Raw genomic sequence first — 20,956 nt, forward strand, 5'->3', positions numbered from 1 at the left:
GAACTAGAGAAGTTGATGTGTAGGTCAAATGAACACAAACACAAATAAAAATATACACTCAAGGCCTCTTGATCCCATGTTCCAGACATGACTTCTTTCTACCACCTTCTAGAAAAGGTTGGATTCTTAAGTAATCTAGACAGCAAGACTGGGTTGCCCCTTAGCAGGAGCTATAATTTATTTTCATTCTTATGCTTTTCTTTCTCATATATCTTGTCTATCTCAATCATTAATTCTTAGAATTTGCCATATTTCTTGTCAAGGACAGTTTGAAGAGAGACTGGAATAACATCTCCTATAATTTCCCATTATCAGAGATTGTGGATCTAATTTTGTACTTGTTCAAAGTTACTTCATTTCCTTGTCAGGAACAGCTAAACTGAGTACAGGCAATAGCAATAACTCTCAAACTTCCGCCCATTGCTCCTGTGAGACTTCACTCTACAAACCTATGCTACACCATGATCCTGGCCCCATTCTTCACAGAGCTTAAAACTGTTAAAGTGATCTTTTAGACTTTATAAAATAAACAGTGCACTTGGATTTTATCTGCTACAGCTTTTTTTTTTTTTTGTAATCCTTATATCAATACTAGTAAAAGGAGCAGTGTATAACTGGGAAATATTATAATATTGGTTCTTATCTGGACAATAACCCTATAATTTTTTATCATCTAATTTGGTCACATATAGTGATATGTCTTATGTTTATGTTATATCCTTTGGACAAAATGAAACAGCTTTGGCATTTTTGCCTCAAAAGTCTATTTGTACATTATTTGGAGAGAATTGTTGTTTTTATATCTTTATGAATACCATTTTCAATAAAATCACACATTTCTTTTACTGTTTTAACTGACTAGTCTTGGAAAGAAGAGCTAAAAAAATACCTTTGCTGGTATGTAGGAAAGGGAGTTCATGTCCCATTTAAGATACAGGAAAAAAGTTATACTGTTGAGAGTAAAAAGAAAGGGATACAAGATTAATACAAAAACAAGAAAATGTGAGAAAGAAAAAGCCTTCGAACTGATCTCATGATAGACCCCTACACTTTAACTGATCATTTACCTGAGTACATTAACTTTTAATTTTCCATTTTAAAATGTTTTCGTAGCATTTTTCTTACAGCCAGCTCTAAGTCAAAGGTATGCTACTTGTTTTCCTAAATGAGTTTTATATTCTCTTTGTGAAATTTCTTGTTGTATTCATTTGACAATGAATATTGTCCTTTCTTTAACATTGCCAGAGTCTTTTATCACTTAAAGCCCAGGTTTGCTTTAGAATCTGTCTCCAGGATTCCAGTGACCTGTTATATTGCCTTGGGCTTTGGTTTTGTAACAATTCTTTCACTTTAATGCTTATTTTTTCTCTCTCCCCAAAGCAGATTATTTAAAGTTGCAAATAATCTGTGGGTTGCTTGATTTAGGAAACTATTTTTAAAGATATATGTATACTATATTCGAATTCTTTTTTTTTTTTTAAAGAACCTCAAGAAGTGTTACCACGAAATTAGAAATTCATGCTGTATAGATGGATCGGATTCCTACTGTGTCAGTTTTCTGGTGTTTGATAAGTCACATAAAGCAGTTGTGAAAGAAAGCATGTCACTGGTATCCATGGTAACAACAAAGATACTTTGGAACTCAGAGGGATAGAATAAGCCACAGTAATAGGTCTCATTATAAGGGCAAAATACATAAAAGGTTCAGGCATATTCCTTTTAATTAGTTACTAAAAATAGCTAGAACTAGAGAAGATACATACAATATTTCATGCTGTTAGAAATATTATGGACAACATTTGAAATTTAAAAATGTGTTAAACTGATATTCTTTTTTATCTTGCCAACTTAAGAAGTATACTCTGCACCTACTAATAGGTTGTCATTTTTTTAAAAAATCATACTTAAGACATAAATGCATATTCATTAAAAAAGACAAGACAACCTTATAAGACCACAAGTTTGAGAACTTCCATATCTGTGTTAATTCCTGTACTTGGGCAGGTTCTTCAGAATTGCATCTATAAAGCCTTTCTTTGCATTTTACAGATATACCTCACTAAGGTGTATTTAATGTATGCAGTAGACTAGATTAATTCACTTGTGGTTTGAAATTCAGATGAGCATGAAGTCTTAAAATTTCTCCTTTCAGATATATATTATTTTCATTTATTCTTTGGAAAATGGTAAAGTTGAATTAAATCAGAAATCAGACAAGTTGAATAAGTGTTATCCATTATCGATTTATAGTGAATAAAATGGCTTAATAACATTTTAAGAAAAAATTTATAAAAAGAAAATTATTTTATAATCTCTTTTATGGAAAGTTTTCCTCTTTGAATTATGGTTTATAAAGAATAATCTTATATTATATTCCAATTCAAAGCATTATTTCTTCACTGTTGCTATAGAAACTCATTCTAGTACAGCTGTAATTGCTAATCAAAATTCTAGCATATTACCCTTTTCTTATAGTTTCATTTCATTTTTCATTGAAATTATAAATTTCATCAATGACAAATTATGACAGTGGCTAAAATATCATTGAAAGAATAGATTTTCATATTTTAATATCTTTATTTTAATCAAACATTTTTATTGCCTAGCTTCAATTTCATTGAAAAAAACAAAAAAAAACAAAGCTTTTTTTCTGATTTGTAAAGGTCCATAGTCAAATGACATGAAATATATAATACGTACTACTTGATAATCCTAACCATTCCTATTTCAAATGATCAGTTTCTGAAACAGCTGATCAAATGAAATTGTATAAATTAAAATAATTAAGTTTATTAGAAATTTTATTTAGAGCGTATTACTGAAAGGTAAACAAAATTTATTCTGATAAAGCTGAAATCATCTATGTTCCTAGTTTGTCTTAAAGTAAATTCTAATTAGATTTACTCTTTGCTTTCATTGCCATGAATTGCCAATTAACAAATTATTAGCATCAACATCATGTTTTGAGTCTATATTTTTAACAAGTGAGAATTGCATTATGTATTATTTTATTACGTATATATGTGTGTGTATGTGTGTGTGTGTGTGTGTGTGTGTGTGTGTGTGTGTATATATATGTATGTATTAGATGTTGAGCTTGACTTCATTGGTGGACTTTATCCTTAGGTCAATGGTTCAATTCCAAGAAAAAAAAAATGAAAAAACAACTCCTATTAAATTGTTCAGTTTATTATTTATAAAAGGCCAATCAAGGTTATGATTAATAATTTATATTAAAGAATAAATTTCATGGAGTAGAAAATAAAATTAATAAAAATTATGTCAATTTCTGTCATGATCAAAGTGAAAATATGAATAGTTTATATTGTGATTTAGAATGATAAAGATGTAAATAAACTCATTACCAGTAAATACTTTGTTTTTATAAATATTTCATTTATGATACTTTAAAAATTATTTTCAAATAACTACAGTCTTTCTGTGATTAGAATTATTTTAAGTAATCTTTTATAACTTCTAATCAATCTTCTAGAGTTAATATTTTTCATTGAAATGTTCAGAATTCTGTTGTCTTTCAGTATTATTTTCCTTTATCATGTATGTTGTTCTTGATTCTGTTTACTTCAGTTTGCATCAGTTCATACATGGTTTCTTGTGTGAAACATATATAGCTGTATGATGGACATATAAATAAAAAATATCTGCCCTGCCAGATTAATTAAAATATGAAATAGCTTTTCTCTGATTGACTCTCATATTCCAGAAATCATCTTCTTTACTTTTAGAAGTGACTTGATATGTCAATGTCTTTCAGAAATGCCATTTATGATTGCTGTTGCACTAACATGATAGACCTCCCTGTCTACATGCAGACTTTTTATTTTACCATATGTATGTTTTGTTAATAAGTTTCAATGAAGGAATTTATTTTACTCTTTCAAAAATCTGCATTTTTAATATGGTGCTAAGTATGGCTTTGTCCAAGATCTATACATTTTTTCATCATCAGAATATAATCTTTCTCAGCATATCAGGCCACAGTTTTGTGTATCTTCTACTTAATGTTTGACTTTTAACACAATTCTAGAGAAAAAACATTCAAAATTATAATAAAATGACATCAAAGATTTTACCAAAAAAAGGGTTTATAAAAAAAATACAGCCTTCTCATGTGATCTTTTGTATAATAATATTTTATTCTAAATTATCCTGGTTCATAGTTAGATCAGTAAGGTAGTAAAATAGGGCAGGAAGAACGAAAAAATACTCACAGATCCCTCAAGACAATGCTCAATTTGTCTAGTTATTGAATAGTTTTTATACTTCTTAGACACATCAGTGGTTCTGTTAGAATCGTTCCAAGTAACAAAATTTGATGGAACTATTAATATAGTGTAATACTAGTGGAAAGATGTATGAAATCTTTGAAAATTCAAAGGCATAGAAGATATTTGGTGTGACAAATTAATAAAATTTTTGATTTTATAAGACTCTGTAGCATTACAGTATGTGAAAAGAGGTCAGCTATATTGATTTTGATTAAGCCTCAAGGAAGGATTTGTTTCACTGGCCTCTTTCACAGTAAAAGGTGTTAATTGTTACTCAAAAAAAGTTCATTTTTGGGGATGTGTAAAAGAAAAGACTTCATAGGAATAAGTTCTCTCCCAAAATGTTACAGAATTATTCTCTAATGGCATGTTTTTCTAACCCTAAATGCCATGTTGCACTTTAAGACTCTCACTTAAGTCAAGTCCATTTACACATAAAAGTTAATTTTGCCTTTTCAGTGAATATTGATTCAAAAATAGGTAACACTCAAATCTTTTTATTTAGAATCATTCATATAGAATTTTTCCTTAAAGCATGGAAGTTGGGTCATAGTTCTACTACTTTATAGTTATGTAACCTTAGTCAAGCCTTCTCATAGCATAGATCTCATTTTCATCATTTATAAAATCAGAATAATGTGTGCCCTTCTTACCTCATTTTGACCACATCTGTGATTTCATCAAAGGGAATTCCTAGTAAAGAACTTTCTTCATCAAAGTTAATGTCAATGCCTTTTAAAAATTTTGTTAACTGTTGGTTATTGATGAGGTACCAGGCATCAGGCCTGAGAATACAAAGAAAGGCGAATATAGTTATTACCCTCAGGAAGCCTGCCATTTCTAATGGGGAAGACAATATGCCAACAACTATGTACACTTTTAAAGGGGGTACATTGGAAATCATCTCAGGTAGAGAGTTCTAGGTAAGGGAGTAGTGGTGTTTAACTCTTGCATAAGATGGGGTTTGATCTGAGTGTTGAGAAGGAGTGTTCATTTGAGGAACAGCAGAAAGAGTAATAGTAAAGGCTAGTCCTGCTGGATTGTAGAGCAAATGAAGAGAGGAAGGGTGTAGGAAGATTGGGAAGTTATCCAAGGTTCAAATTGTGAGGGACCCAACAAAAGATTTCATGTTTTATCTTGAAAATAAAATGGAGCCATTAGAATTTACTGACTAGAGGGATGAAATGGTCAGATCTCTGCTCTGCAAACATTACTTTGGCAGCTGAGTAGAGAGAGGATGGTCTGGAATGAGGAAATGAGACTATATTCTAGGCAGAGATACTGAAAGTCTCTATCAGAGCAACAGTTTCCTCAGAGTAAATATGGAGACATATGTTAAGAAGTATTGCAAAGATAGAAACAAGAATTGACAACAGATTGGATAGGGAAGACTAGAAGAGTTGAGGATGACCATAACGTTGTGAACCAGTTTTGGAAATGTCAGTTTTAAAATGTCTATGGAACATTCAGTTCATGAAATCTAATTAGTGATGTAAGAGTTGAGTACAGAATAGAAGACAAGGCTGGATAAATTGATTTGATTTTTATTGACAATTATCTTTGTCAATGTGAAGGAACACCCATAAAGTTATTTTATTTGTATTTCTCTTATTAATGATGGGTTTGACCATCAGAGTATCATTGAGTTGGCTGGATGGGATTAATGACTATAATGCAGCAATGACAGTATATAATCTTACTCAGAAGGAGCAGTTTGGATAAAAAGGTGGTGGTGAAATAGGACTCTTCAAATTAGGATTAGATAGTTCACATGCTGGTGAATATTTAGATGAAAATCAAAAGAGAGAAAAATAGAAAATTCTTCTTATCAGCATTAAATATTTTTCAGCTCAGCCAAAAGAAGTACAAAGCAGATCTGTTTTTTAGCATAGATACAGGTGTATTCTAAGATTCTACACTGATCTTCTATTCTTTCTATATTCTCTTTCTTACTGATCTCATAAGTTTCCACAAATTTAATTATCATATCTATATAGATAACTCCCATATTTACTTATTCAACCTGTCTCTATTGTACATCTTCACCTAGGTATCCTATAAGTATTTTGAAGCCATAATATTTGTTATTTCTTTAATTAAAGCTTTATATTATATATATATATATATAATTTTCCAACATTCACCCTTATAAAACCTTGTGTTCTAATGTTTTCCCTTCCTGTCCCCCTCCCCTAGATAGCAAGTGATCCAATATATGTTAAACATGTGCAATTCTTCTATATGTATTTCCACAAATATCATGCTGCACAAGAAAAATCAGATCAAAAAGAAAAAATAAGAAAGAAAGCAAAATGCAAATCAACAACAACACAGGGTGAAAATACTATGTTGTAGTTCTACACTCAGTTCCCACAGCCCTCTCTCTAGGTGTAGATGGCTTTCTTCACTTCATCACGAGATCATTGGAATTGGCCTCAACCCTTTCATTGTTGATGAGAGCCATGAACATCAGAATTGATCATTATATAATCTTGCTGTTGCTGTGTATAATAATCTCCTGGTTCTCTTTATTTCCCTTAGCATCAATTCATATAAATCTCTTCAACCATCCCTGAAATCATCCTGCTGATCATTTCTTATACAACAGTAATTCCATAACATTCATATATCATAACTTATTTAGCCATTCTCCAACTAATGGGCATCCACTCAGATTCCAGTTCCTTGCCACTATAAAAAGGGCTGCTGCCACAAACATTTTTGCACATGTGTATTCTTTTCCCTTTTTTATAATCTCTTTCAAATAGAGTCCCAACAGATACATAGGGTTAAAAGGTAGGCACAGTATGATAGCCCTTTGGGCATAGTTCCAAATTGCTCTCCAGAAAGACTGGATCAGTTCACAACTCTACCAACAATGTATTAGTGTCTGTCTCAGTTTTCCCATATCCCCTCCAAAATTCCACATTATCTTTGTCTGTCATCTTAGCCAATCTGAGAGGTATGTAGTGGTACCTCAAAGTTGTCTTAATTTGTATTTTTCTAATCAATAGTGATTTAGAGCACCTTTTCATGTGACTAGAAATGGCTTCATTTTCTTCATCTGAAAATTGTTCATATCCCTTGACCGTTTATCAAAGAATGGTTTGAATTCTTATAAATTTGAGTCAATTCTCTCTCTCTCTCTCTCTCTCTCTCTCTCTCTCTCTCTATTCTTTCTATATTGTATTCTTGATTATTTTGTGCTGTAAACCTAACCAATTCCACTGATCAACTCTGTTTCTTAGCTAGTACAAAATGGTTTTGATTATCACTGCTTTATAAAAAATTTTGTTATTATTTTTTCTAGCTCTGTGAGGTAATTTCTTGGGAGTTTGATTGGTATGGCACTGAATAAGTAGATTAATTTAAGCAGTATTGCCATTTTTACTATATTAGCTCAGCCTACCCATGAGCATTTGATATTTTCCCAAGAGATTAGATTTGACTTTATTTGCATGTAAAGTATTTTGTAATTGTGTTCATATAGTTCCTGACTTTGTCTTGGCAGATAGACTCCCAAATATTTTATATTATCTTTAGTTACTATAAATGGAATTTTTCTTTGTATCCTTTGCTGCTGGACTTTGTTGATAATATATAAAAAGGCTGATATTTATGTGGATTTATTTTGTATCCTGCAACTTTGCTAAAGTTGTAAATTGTTTCTAGTAGTTTTTTGGTTGGTTCTCTAGGATTCTCTAAGTATACCATCATATCATCTGTAAAGAATGATAATTTGGTTTTCTTATTATTTACTCTAATTCCTTTAACCTATTTTTTCTTCTTATTGCTGAAGCTAGCATTTCTAACACAGTATTAAATAGTAATGGTAATAGCAGGCAACCTTCTTTTACCCCTGATCTACTGGAAATGGTTGTAGTTTATCCTCATTATATCTTGATGTTTGCTAATGGCTTTAAATAGATGCTATCAATCATCTTAAGGAAAACTCCATTTATTCCTATATTCACTAGTGTTTTTTTTAATAGGAATGAGTGTTGGATTTTGTCAAATGCTTTTTTTTTAATCTATTGAGTTAATCATATGTTTTTTGTTAGTTTAGTTGTGGATATAGTCAATTATATTAATAATTTTCCTACTATTCAGCCAGCCCTGCATCCCTGGTCTAAATCCTACTTGGTCGTGGGGATAACTTGCTGTAATCTTTTTGATAATATTTTATTTAAGATTTTTTCATCAATATTCAGTAGGGAAATTGGTCTACAATTTTCTTTCTGTTTTGACCCTACTTGTTTTAGATATCAGCACCATATCTGTGTCATAGCAGGAATTTGATGTAGGACTCCTTCCTTGCCTATTTTTTCAAATAGTTTGCATAATATTGCAACTAATTGTTCTTTAAATATTTGGTGGAATTCATATATAAATCCATCTGGCCCTGGAGATTTTTTCTTAGGGAGTTGATTAATAGCTTGTTCAATTGCTTTTTCTAAAATGAGACTATTTAAGTAATTTATTTCCCCCTCTGTTAATCTAAGCAATATATATATTTGCAAATATTCATCCATTTCACTTATATTATCAGATTTATTGGCATAGATTTGAGCAAAAAGCTCCAATTATTGCTCCAATTTTCTCTTCATTGGTGGAAACACCCTTTTCATCAATTGATACTAGCAATTTGATTTTTGTCTTTCCTTTTTCTGATCAAATTAATTAAAGTTTATCTATTTTGTTGGTTTTTCATAAAACCAGCTCTTAGTTTGTTTATTAGTACAGTCGTATTTTTACTTTCAATTTTATTAGTCTCCCCTTTTATCTTCAAAATTTCAAATTTGGTATTTACTTGGAAGTTTTTAATTTGTTCTTTTTCTAGATTTTTAAATTGATTTCTTTTTCTCTGTTTTATGCATGTAAGCATCTAGATCTATAAAACTTCCCCTAAGATTGCTTTGGCTGCATCCCACAAATTTTGGTATGTCTTATCTCATTATTGTCATTCTCTTGGATGAAATTATTGGTTGTATCTATGATTTGTTTCACACACTTATTCTTTAAGATCAAATTGTTTAGTTCCTAATTACTTTTTTACCTATTTTCCCCTGACCCTTTATTACATGTGATTTTTTATTGCATCATGATCTGAAAAAGATGCATTTGTGATTTCTACCTTTCCTATATTTGATTTTGAGGTTTTTATGCCCTAATATATGGTCAGTTTTTGTGTAGGTTCCATGAACTGCCAAGAAAAAATATATTCTTTTCTGCTTCCATTCAATTTTCTCTAAAGGTTTATCATACCTATTTTTTCTAGAATGCTATTTACCTCTATAACTTCTTTTTTATTTATTTTGTGGCTGGATTTATCTAATTCTGAGAGAACAAGTTTGAGATCTCCCACTTTTATAGTTTTGCTATTTCTTCTTGCATCTCTCTTAACTTCTCTAGAAATTTGGATGCTATACCACTTGGTGCATATATGTTTAGTATTGATATTACTTCATTATCTGTGGTATCTTTTAGCAAGATATAGTTTCTTTCCTCATCTCTTTTAATTAGATCTATTTTTGCTTTTGCTTCATCTGAGATAAGGAGCACTACCCCTGCTTTTTTTTTTTTTTTAACTGCACCTGATACATAAGAGATTCTGCTCCAGCTTTTTTTATCTTTACTCTGTATGCATCACTCTCCTTTAAATGTTTTTCTTGTAAACAACATATTGTAGGATTCTGGCCTTTAATCCATTCTGCTATCCATTTCTGTTTTATGGGAGAGTTCATCCCATTCACATTCACAGTTAAAATGACTAATTCTGTATTTCCCATCATCTTATTTTCCCCAAGTTATACTTTTCTCTTTCCTTTCCCCTTTTCCTTCCTCTCTAATATTTTGCTTCTGACCACTACCTCCATCAAACAGCCCTCCCCCTTAACAACCCCTTTTCTTTTTTATACCTTTCCCCTATTACTTTTGTTTTCCCTTCTATTAGCCTCCCCTTTTCTTTCCCCTTTCCTTTCCCACTTCCCTATAGGGTGAGACAAGTTTCTTTGTGAAGCCAAATATATCTGATATTCTCTCTCTTTTTTAAATTAAAGCTTTTTATTTACAAGATATATGCATGGGTAATTTTTCAACATTGACCCTTGTAAACCTTCTGTTCCAAACTACCCCCTCCTTCCCCCCCCCCAGTCCCCTAAATGGCAGGTAGTCCAATATATGTATACATATTTATAAAGTTATCTTGCTACACAAAAAAAATTGGATCAAGAAGGAAAAAAAACTGGGAAAGAAAACAAAATGCAAACAAACAACAACAGAGAGAGTGAGAATACTATGTTGTGGTCCACAGTTAGTTCCCATGGGTCCTCTCTCTGGGTGTAGATGGCTTTCTTCATTACTGAATAATTGGAACTGGTTTGAATCATCTCATTATTGAAGAGAGCCATGTCCATCAGAATTGATAATCGTATAGTCTTGTTGCTGTCTTGTATGATGATCTCCTGGTTCTGTTCATTTCACTTAGCATCAGTTTATGTAAGTCCATTGGAAATGATTTGGTTGATCTCATTGCTGAGGATGGTCTGGTCCATCAGAACTGGTCATCATATAGTATTGTTCTTGAAGTATATAATGATCTCCTGGTCCTGCTCATTTCACTCAGCATCAGTTCGTGTAAGTCTCTCCAGGCCTTTCTGAAATCATCCTGTTGGTCATTTCTTACAGAACAATAAAATTTCATAACATTCATATACCATAATTTATTCAACCATTCTCTAATTGATGGGCATCCATTCAGTTTCCAATTTTTGCCACTACAAAAAGGGCTTCCACAAACATTTTTGCACAAGTGGATCCCTTTTTCTCCTTTAAGATCTCTTTGGGATATGAGCCCAGTAGAAACACCACTGGATCAAAGAATATGCACAGTATGATTACTTTTCAAGCATAGTTCCAAATTGCTTCCAGAATGATTGGATCTGTTCACAGTACCACCAATAAGATTGATATTCTCTGCTTAAGCCAAATCTCCATGAGAGTAAGATTCATACAATGTTCATTCCCCTTCTTTCTTTCCTTCAGTTATAATAGGTCTTCTTTGTCTCTTCATGAGATTTAATTTATCTCATTTTACTTCCCATTGTTCCTCTTCTTCCAGTATAATCCCCTTTCCACCTCTAGTTTCTTTTTTATATTATCACAATAAAATCAAATTATACCTGCACTCTCTTAAGTATACCCATAACAGAGATATAGTTCTTAAGAGTTCTTTCCTTTTTACCTTTTTATGCTTCTCTTGATTTGAAGCCATTATGTTTAAAAAATTACTCTTCATTTTCCCTGCAAATGCATTTCTTCCAACTTTGTCATTACTGTTGAGCAACACTATTCCCCTTCATCCAGGTCTGCAATCTTACTATTATCTTTGACTCTTGATTCTTGCTGAACCCACATGGCCAGTTTCTTTGGTCTTCATCTCTCGTGTCCATTCCTTTTTTTTTTTTTTTTATTTATATAACCACTATCCTGGTTTAGGTCCTTTTCACTTTGGCCATAGAATATTGCAATATGCTTTTGGTTAGTCTTCTTTGCAAGTTCTTCCTACTCTAATCCATTTTCCACTAAGTCTCCTACCTGAACATGTTCTACTCCCTACTCAATAAACTTCATTGGTTCTATATTGCCACTAGACAAAGACAAATCCTCTATTCAACACTGAAAGCCTCTTCCTACTCGTATAATTTTTTTTAGACTTTATTCCCCTTTATCATCTCTAAAATCTCATGACACCAGTCTCATCTGTTTCTCTACATGATTCTTTATTTCCTCTTTCCAATCCTCTCCTCTGCCTATCTGCACTGTCTGATTTGCTTTTCTTCTTTACCTCCACCTTCTGTTTTCAGTATCATTAGAACATATTCAAGATTCTGGAATCTCTTATCTATAGACCCATCGGATATTTCTTTCCTTAGTGAATTCAATGCTTGGCTCACAGCCTTTTCTTTCACTCCATTTCCTAGGTATCATACTTTAGCATACATACTGATGTCCAATCACATACAGCAATGTTCGTATCCTTGATCTCAACATTATCTTTAAATGTTCCATTCCATGTTCACTAATTTTGGCATTCTCTTAACTAACCATTACCTGTTATCATTCTTCTTATCCCTCTGCCTTGTAATTGCAAACCTTGATATTAGTTCTCACCATGACTTCCAGTCCCTTCTATTTTCTGTTCTCTCCCAAGCCATTGTCTTTGTAAGATTTCTGCTTGACTCTTGACTTTACATTGATTTTACTTAATTTAACTTTATATCTTCACTCCTTGGTCAACCAGTTCAACTCTACCTTGCCTTTTTCGCTTTAGTCTCTTGTCTCTTTATCATTTTGATGATCTTGCCCTGGCTAACCTCTGGCTAAGATTATTCTCACATCCATTGTCTTTGCTCCTACTAACATGCTGGTGAATGAAGCTGGAGGAAATTATAAAACTGTACTGTGATAACTACAGATATAGATTACAGCTGTGTCCTCCCTGTGGCAAGTTAGTCCTTTCATAGCTCTGATTGATTCACTATCCTACTTATCAATAAAACTCTTCCAAAACTTTTAATTCTTCCTCAAACTTCCCATGGTTCTCCCTCCTCTCAGAGCCTTGGCCAAAAAACTTGCCTCATATTCACTAAAAAAAAGTTGAGTCCATTCAATAAGAGTTCTTTCTTAGTCTCATTTCACATCAGTGAACCACTGTCTTCTCCGTCACCCTTGTGAGGTGGCTTATATATACATAGGTCCTGTTTAAAATCAACTATAAAGCATAATGACTTAATTGAAGGAAGATGTAAACAATTGAGACATTAATTGTTTATGGATAGATTAGATTAATGTAAGAGTGTGATGTTCCCTAAATAAATTTATATATATGAATGGTATGTATGTAAATACGAAATATATGGGGTATTATATTAGTTATTAATATTAGTGTGTGTGGGTATTGATTTGTGTTTATACATACACACATAAAACTAATAAAATGAATATAAATAAATTTATGTATAACTATATAATTAACAAAATGCCAATCAAAATATCAATGTATTTCTTTGGTTTCTATGAATAAAACCATAGTGAAGTTTACATGGAAAAAAACAAGAAAGCAAGAATATCAAGAGACATACTAAAAATGAGGGGAAATTGATAACCCTAATATTGTATACCCAAATTTTTTAATGTATTACAAAATTATTATCACAAAAACTCTTAGTTTGGTTTTATGAAGATAAAGGAAAAGTAGCAATACAAAGGACTAGACACACACTCATGAGACAAAATATATACAAAAGATTAATGTTTGGTAAATGAACAAAAAGTAACAAACGTACTCAAGAAAACTACTTAGCAATTCGGTGAGAAATGGATGTAATCTAATATATCACTTCAGTGAATTTCATGGGATAGTTGAGTTAAACATTTTAAAAATAATTATAAAAATTGTAAGAAAATGAAATAACATGCTTACTGAGAAGAGATGAATTTTTAAAATTCAAGAAATCGAAGAAATTAAAGATCCAAGATAGATATACTTTAATAAAATTAGATTAAAAAATCATGTTCACAGGGTCAGCTAGGTGGTACAGTGGATAGAGATCAGCCCTGAAGTCAGGAGGACCTGAGTTCAAATCTGGCACTTCTGACACTTAACACTTCCTATTTATATGACCCTGGGCAAGTCACTTAACCCCAATTGCCTCAGGAAAAAAAAATCATGTTCACGGCAACAACAAGGTTATACTATGATCAATTCTGATGGACACGGCTCTCTTCAACAATGAGATGATTCAGACCAATTCCAATGATCTTGTGATGAAGAGAGACATCTACATCCAAAGAGAGGACTGTGGGAACTCAATGTGGTTCACGACATAGCATTTTCACTTTTTTGTTGTTGTTTGCTTGCAAATTTTATTTTCTTTCTCATTTTTGTTTCCTGTTTGATTGGATTTTTCTTGTGCAGCAAGATAATTGTATAAATATATATGCATATATTGGATTTAACATATTTCTACCATACTTAACATTAAAAAATCATATTCAATACTACAATAAGAAAAAACAGGACATAAAGATATTAATTTACTAATATAATAAATAAAAGCTTAATTCCTGTAATATATAAGAAATTGTTAAAAAAAAAAAAAACTTCCAGTGGTAAATGCTCATCTCCAACATGGTCAAAATATATGAAAGGAATATTTAAAAAGAGAAAGACAAATTATTAATTATTTTAAAATATTCAAGCCCATTACGAATAAAAGGAATATCAATAAAATAACTGAGCCACTCTATACTCAACAAATTGCCTAAAATAATTGTCAACAACACTCATTGCTGTTGGGCTTGTGAAGAATCTCATTCTCTGCTGATAGAATTGCAATCCTATGAAATATTTTTAGAAAGTAATCTGATAGCACATAGTAAAAATTATGAAACTAATCATACTCATTGTATAATAATGCTGTTGTGATTACATACTAAAAATATCATGTAGAAAAAATGAGCTATCTGTTCAAAAGATAACACATAATTATTTATATTTATTTAGTACTTTATGATTGACAATTCAGTTAAATTTAACTGGTAGTTATTAAATATTCCTGATGCTGGGGATAGAAAGATAAAATTTTCTGCCCTGCATTCCACTGGGGAGAAAACAAGTTTCATAAATGAGTTATTAATCATCTGCAAACTTCACATGGTTGATTTAGTGATGAAAAAAGTGCTAACAAATGCAGGCAACAGAAAGAATATTTTCTAAAAGGTGAAAATTTAGGGAACTAGGAATTCCAAGAGTAGAAGTGAGGCATGTGCAAAAAAATAAGCAGGAGATGGCCTGTCATATGTTGTCAACAGCAAGTAGATGAGTTTAGCATGAATGTAGAATATGTGGTATGGATTAATAGGAAAGAAAAATATGATTAAGCTTATAAAATTGTGAGTTGCAACTCAGATACATTTCTTTTACAATAAGTGAAATGTTTCCAGTTGTTACCAAACTTTGTTGTTTGTACTTCAACAATATCTCAACTATCTTCGCTTTCTCTCTACTTACACAGTACTGCCCTAATTCATATCCTTATCAAACCTCTTACCTGGGCTATTACAGTACGCTTTTCAATAGTTTCCATCTCAGTTCTCTTCCCCTTTCCATTCTATCTTCTATATAGCTGCCAGAGAAAGTTTTTCAAAATGTAGATCCATGTTATTCATTTAACTACCGTAGCTGCTTGTTGCCTTAAGGATCTAATATGTGTACTCTTCTGTTTTGCATTTGAGACTCTTCATAAATTGCTTCCAATCAATCTTTATTTAAAAAGCATTGTGAACTTGACAGATATTAAGAAACATATTTCAACATAAAATGAAAATATAGACATGGGATTGTGTGCGAAACCATGAGTCTCCATTACATATTATTTTTCTAAAAGTGTATATTAATATTGTCCTACTTCTCTGTTTGCTTCCAAAATTCCTCCTGCTAAATTATGTGTATTTTATATCTTTTGTTTTAAAAAACAGTTTTTATTGATACTTACATAGATTTCCAGTATTCCTATCCCACCAACTCCCTGAGAGCCATGCCATATAACAAATAGTACTTTTTTAGAGACCAAAAAAAAAAAGGAAAAGAAGAAAAAAATCAGCTTGCTAATATATTGAAAAAGTATGAAAATATGTGCCATACTTATGGACATTCTACTTTTATAAACAATGGATTGGGAATGTCTTCAACTTTACTCCATATATTTCCATGAATCATTGTATTCATCATTTCTTACAGCACAATCATATTCCATTTACATTTATTTGTCACAATTTGCTTAGCCATTCCTTAATTGATTGGCATCAACTTTGTTCCCACTTATTTGTTATCACAAAAAGGACTGCTAAAAATATTTTAGTCTTTATAGAAATTTTCTTCTCAGTGATCTCCTTGGTGGAGTTTAAGCCTATAATGGAATCTCTGGGTCAAGTGGATATAGATATTTTAATGAATTTATCTGTATAAATCCAAATTGGTTTCCAAGGTGATTGTACCAATTCACTTCTCTAGCACAGTGCATCAGTGTCCCTGTCTTCCCACAACTCCTTCAACTTTGTCTATTGCCATCTTTTTTTTCCATCTTCACCCAGTTTGCACATTTGAGAGATGAAACCTCAGGGTTCATTTGATTTTCATTTCTCTTATTGTTAGTTATTTGGAGCATATTTTCACACGGTTGTTAATCGTTTCAAATTCTTCTTTTCAGAACTATTAATTTTTATCCTTTGATTATCTTTTGGGGACAGCTAAATCTATCTATATTATGTGCATATACTGACATACATTGCTTGTATATCTTGCATAATAAACTAATATTAGAGAAATTTCACACAATTTTTTTCATTTAGTCAGTTCCATTTTTATTCAAAGTACATGAATTTTGTAAGCGCAGAAGTTTTTTAGTTTCATGTAATCAAAGTTATTTATTTTTGTAATTGGCTCTCTCTTATTTGGATAAAAATGAATCTCCTACCTAACCCACATGAGAAATATGCAATCTGGTTTTCTTCAAACATTTTAGTGGATCTAATAATTTTTAATATCCAACATCATGTACCCATTTAAAATGTATCATGGATTATGGTATAAGGTGTTTTTCTAAGCCTAGTTTCTACCAGATTGCTTACAAATTTTCCCATGAATTTTTATTAAATAGGAAGTTCTTTACCAAGTAATTTATGTTACTCAATTCATTAAAGACTGGATTATTTAGTTATAATATTTATAATTCTCCTTTGTCTACTCTGTTCTATTGATCACCCTTTTAAAAGAGGTATTAGATGATTTTGATGACTTAGCCTTTGTAATATAGTATGAGATCTGAAAGTGCTCTTCCCTCTTCATCCTTATATTTATGCCTTTAATTTCTTTCTCCTGTCTTATTGCTATTGCTAACATTTCCACAATGGTATCAGATAATAACAGGGAGACTAGATACTTTGTTTTTCTTGATATTTATTGGAAAATGTTCTAATGTATTCCCATTGCATATAATAATAAATAATAGAGCATCTTCTATGTCTATATTTTGTAGGAGTTTTAGCCTAAATAAGTGTTATACTTTGTCAAAGGCTTTTTCTTCTATTGAGATAGACGTGATTTTGAAACTTTTGAGTTTTTAAAATGATTAATTATGTTGATTGTTTTCTTTATGTTAAATCATTCTTTCATTGTTCTACATAAATATTTCTTGTTCCCAGTAAATTATTTCTTGGACAAATTACTATGCTCTTTTTGAAAGAATTTTATTTTAAAAATTTTGAATTAGTATTGAATGATACTGGTTTATACTTCCTCTGTGTTTTATTCTGCACTGTTTTAGATAATTAGGATTGTATTAGTTTCTTAAAAAGACTTTGGTAAAGTGCTTCCTTTATCAATTTTTAAAGTAATTTGTGGGGTATATGGATCCTCTCTGTTCTTTAAATGTTTGTCAGAATTCTTCTGTGACTCAATTAGGACCAGGAGTTTTCTTTTTCTTCTTAAAAAAAAATTGGTAATTTTATAGCTAGTTCTATTTCCTTTTCTGAGATTGCATTATTTAAGATCTCATTTGGTATTCTATTAGTTTGAATGATTTATATTTCCAAAGTATTCTTATTTGTATATGTTCTCAGCTTTGTTACCAAAACTGTTCTTGATTATTCAAACATCAGATCTGATTTCTCTTCTTATTTCTTCTCATTTTGTGATTTAACCTTATTCCCTTGCTATTTTACTTATTTTATTTTCTGCTTTAGTCGTAATGTCTAAATGTTCATAAATTTTATTGGTCTTTTAAAATAACAAGCTTTCAATTTATCATTATAATTATATTAGTTTCCAGGGTTTTAAAATTTTCTCCTTTGATTTTTAAATATCTCTTCTCATGTGTTTTTTTTTTTAATTTTAGGTTTACTTATTTGTTGACTTTCTAATTTTTAAAATGTATGTTCAGTTTGTTAATCATCTTATTTTCTATTTTAGTAATGTATAGGAATAAGATTTTTCACCTGTACTACTACAGCTGAATCCTAATAATTTTGGTACATGGTTTTATAATTATAATTTTCTTTCACATAAATAATAATTGTGAGGTTGGGTTTTTTTTTTTTTTTTGTTACATCTCCATTTGGATCTGCCTTTTACTTTATAATTTTTAAAATGTATGTTCAGTTTGTTAATCATCTTATTTTCTATTTTAGTAATGTATAGGAATAAGATTTTTCACCTGTGTACTACTATAGCTGAATCCTAATAATCTTGGTACATGGTTTTATAATTATAATTTTCTTTCACATAAATAATAATTGTGAGATTGGGTTTTTTTTTTTTTTTTTGTTACATCTCCATTTGGATCTGCCTTTTACTTGTAGTCCTGGATTTTATGGTGTCATGTCCTATACATAATGAATTTACTATTTCTTTTTACTTTTTATATTTGTTTGCATTCTGTCTCAAGAATATAATTTTAATAAAATTTCCATGTAGTACTGAAAATATGAATATTCTTTAGCATTCCATTTAGAAGACACCTTATGTTTTTTATTCATTTTTTGCAACAATTTGTTTAATTATATATTTGTCCTTTTTTGTTTTTCTGTTAGATTTCAGGATAATAATATATGTAAAGTGATTAGCACAATGCCCAGCACATAATAGACACTACATAAATATTTATTCCTTTCTCCCTTCCTTTCCCTTTTCAATAAATTCCAGTGGCTTTCTGTCACCTTCAGGATCAAAAATAAAATCCTCCATTTGACATTCAAAGCCCTTAATAACTTAACCCCCTTCTACCTATCCAGTTTTCTTATATTTTGTACTTCCCCACTCCCCACCCGCATTGCATTTTGGTGATACTGTCATTCTGGCTCTTCCTAGACAAGACACTCCTTTCAATTATGGGCAGTTTCACTGGCTATCCTCCCATGTCTGGAATGTTCTCCCTTATTATTTCTTTGTCCTACATTTCCTGTCTTTTTTTCATGTCCAAGTAAAAGTCTACAGTCTACAGGAAGCATTTCCCAATCCTTCTTAATTTTAGGGTCTCTCTCTGTTTATTATTTCTAGTTTATTTTATTTGTAGCTGGTTATTTTCTTTTTTTTTTTTCTTACATTACAATTGTGAGTTCCTCAAAGGCATGCTTGAACTGTCTTTTTTTTTTTTTTTTGGTGGAATTTGATTTAGCAATCTAACCAAATGTGTTCTTAATCCACAGCTATAGATAATTGTTAACTGATTGTATTTAAATTTAAGATAACTGTAAAAACCTGAATCTTCTTTATTGCAATCACTATTCTAAGGAACAGCAGCAGAAACTGGCTATCATCTCTTTCATCATTGATATTTTTTCCCTAGTTATAATAGTGCTTTGGCCTCTGCATCCACTGATTCATCACTCTTACTTGAATGCCAAACTCAGATTTCATATAGTCCCAAAGGAAAATACTTTTTGTACAGTAATCATCAGTAGTTTCCCATTGCTTAAATTTGTTGGAGATCTTGGGTATAAATTGATTAGTCGTCGTCCTTCAGGATTAAGATGATATATCTATGTTGGTGTCTAGGTACAGTGAGTCTGACTATGGCTGAGCAAAACAATATGAGCTCAAAAGGCTCTATCATGAGTCGGGCACAAATAATCCACATGAACAGTTGGAATGAAGTTGTCTCTAAATTTGCTTGTCTCATGTTTCTTTTGAGCTATTGCAATTCTGCTTTGCTCATAGAGCATGGTGCCTTCTTTAATGTGGACATGCCTTGCTGGGTGATCCTGTGCTGGGAAGTTCTGCCAGTGTCTCTCACAGCTCTAAGATAAAGGCCTGGAACAGAGCCTTGGTCTGTACATAACATTCATTCATCTGAACACTTTTGATACTTGTAGTTGCAGGAGCCTGTGGAAAATTATGGCAAAATTTAATTGCCTAATAAAGTTCATCAGTTCCATGACAGCACACTTGCACAGGTTCTGGATAATGAATGCAGTTCCCCAGTCACCAAATGATGTGAAGCAGGAGTGTGTGCATGTCCCCATGCTTTTTAGCATGATGTTTATAGCAATCTCATCACTTTCACCAAAATAAAAATGGCATCAAGGTCTGCTACCACATTGATAGCAAATTTAACTGTAAAAGGTTACAAGCCAAGACCAAATTGGAGGGAGGGTTGGTGCATGAATTTCAGGTCACAGATGATTGTGTACTTGATAGATTAGTTTTCTGTCACTTGAGTAAGTTTTGACCTGATAATTAACAAAATTCTCCACTAGTCCATACCACACCGTCCATTCATGGAAGCATTGATTATTCCAAATGGAAAAATTTTAATGCTGTGGATACCTTAACAGTATTTTTTTCCAGGAATTGGTATAAATTACTATAACTTCACAGTCATAATTTACTAAAAGTGTTTTTCATAATTCCTCTTTTCTTATCCTTCCTCCCTGTGACTATGGTGTGGCTGAATTACACATGATTACTCTGCATCCTGTTTTGCATTATTGCTAGTAGTGGTAGTGGTAGAAGAAATAGGAGCTATATTTTTATCATTTCATCTCTTTTTAAAAAGGTCATCCCATAATGATTACTTATGTGTTCATATATAGGGCAGGGCTTCTTA

General features: G+C 31.5%; 1 protein-coding gene and 1 long non-coding RNA gene across 7 annotated transcripts in view; one reads left to right on the forward strand and one right to left on the reverse strand.

The window, feature by feature from the left end:
* Window positions 1-20,956, forward strand: part of SYT14 (synaptotagmin 14) — a 260,052-nt gene that overhangs the window by 122,302 nt on the left and 116,794 nt on the right. The gene's annotated exons all lie outside the window — the stretch shown is intronic.
* LOC116419105 overlaps window positions 15,409-20,956 on the reverse strand; it is a 114,648-nt gene continuing 109,100 nt past the window's right edge. Inside the window, exon 3 of the long non-coding RNA XR_004229363.1 lies at window positions 15,409-15,478. This is a non-coding gene — a long non-coding RNA (uncharacterized LOC116419105). The remainder of the gene's footprint in view (window positions 15,479-20,956) is intronic.

This window comes from Sarcophilus harrisii, chromosome 4 (assembly GCF_902635505.1).
Source record: "Sarcophilus harrisii chromosome 4, mSarHar1.11, whole genome shotgun sequence".
NCBI classification, from domain to species: Eukaryota; Metazoa; Chordata; class Mammalia; order Dasyuromorphia; family Dasyuridae; genus Sarcophilus; species Sarcophilus harrisii.